Source organism: Chelonoidis abingdonii, chromosome 13 (assembly GCF_003597395.2).
Source record: "Chelonoidis abingdonii isolate Lonesome George chromosome 13, CheloAbing_2.0, whole genome shotgun sequence".
Lineage (NCBI taxonomy): Eukaryota > Metazoa > Chordata > Testudines > Testudinidae > Chelonoidis > Chelonoidis abingdonii.
The window spans coordinates 24,089,735-24,091,445 of NC_133781.1; positions in this window are offsets into that span (position 1 = coordinate 24,089,735).

Here is a 1,711-nt window from a genome sequence, read left to right on the forward strand (position 1 = left end):
TAACACCGGTTCGTAGAACTACTGCTCCAGCTCTATCAGCTCCTGGAAAGCAGGTGCATTGTAGGGCTGGTGTCGCAGCGTCTCCCTATTGGGATGGAAGATGTTACTGTGTGTTTTCCCATGCGATATTTACAATTTCGGTACAAATCTGAAAATCTCTCTCACTTAAAGAGTCCCAGTTTGGCAGCTCTGAATCTCTTTCTCCCCCACTTCCAGATTTGTCCTCATTCAGTTTGCAGGGACAATCTTTCATTTAGGATCTTTTGAAGTCTCCCTCTCTTTCTTAGGAGGAAGGATTTTACTGAATATGTTTACATGGTCGATTTTTAAATTAAAATTAATTCTGAAGCTGTTTAAATCCCCATGCTCCTATCAGTTTATCCTTTGTGGGAAAATCCCTAAATTTTACAGTACAGGGCAAAAGTCCTTTTGTATTCCTCAAATCTCTTCTATACTTTAATAAGCACATTTTTTTTTGCAAAGGAAAAAAACATCTTGTCAATTACCATTTCACATGTGAATTTTAAAGTACAATTTATGTCCATAGCTATGACATCCTCTGCTTATCCTTAGAATGACTATGGTATTGACCAACAGTGATGCATGCTTCTCCAAACAGCCCAGCCTATATGCCTCAAGGACAAATTTGGTGTGATCCCCTCCTTGGTGACTATGATGGTTCAGTCTCTATAGTTCAGTGGTCCCTAGCCTTTTCTGGGTGGCAGGGGCTGGACGATGAGCCACCGAGGACCGTGGCCAGCAGAAAACCATCCGCCAAAATGCTGCCGAGAAGCAGCAACATCAAGAGGAGTCGCCACTGAAATGCCTCTGAAAATCAGCGGCATTTTGGTGGCAACGCCTCTTGGTGATTCTGCTTTTTGGCAGCATTTCGGCGGATGCTTGTCCGCCAGTCAGTACTCAGGCACACATAGATGCCCCAGCGGACACCATGGCGCCCGTGGGCACCGTGTTGGGAACTACTGTTATAGTTCATTCATTGATCTCCATGCTGGCTGGGATGATCAAGTTGTCCACTTAGGCCTTGTTTTGAGGGGATGAGATTCCTGCCGTTTTGCCTTAGTGCCATGACACAGTGCATCAGCGCAGGAATTCTTCATGACATGGTGTTGATATCTTGAGGGAATGCAGTAGTGTTTTCCCTCGGTGCCACCACACGGTGCATCGGCCTGGGGAAGCCACGTGGTGATGCTGTGCTGATGTTTGAGAGGAAGGGATGATGTTTTTTTTTAGTTAACGGCCTGACCTGTTGGTGTTGGGACACCTGCTGAGGACTGTGATGATTCCTTCAGGGGAAAGGACTGTGTTTTGGTTGTGGCGGGCTGACACGTGAAGCCTGCAATGAGGCTGTGGTGATGTTTTGGAGCACTGTTCTGCCTCAGCAACTTGGGGTATGGAAGCAACCTGCTGATGTTGCCTAGTGGTGCACAGACGCCACATCACAATGGCACAGTCTATCCTGTCCAACCAGCCTCTGGGCACCCTAAATCCCTTCCCTTCTCACCCTTATCTGGTCCTTGTGGCCACCAGGGGGGTCGTGACAGAGGGTTCTACGCCCCTAGCCGGGACTGAAAAGGAGGTTGTAACAAAATGGCTGCCGCCGGCAATCGCGGTGTACGTTAAGAGACTCGGCAGAGGGAGCCTGGTGGACGTCACGTGACAGCTCCGTCACGGCTGCCGTGGTGCATACTGG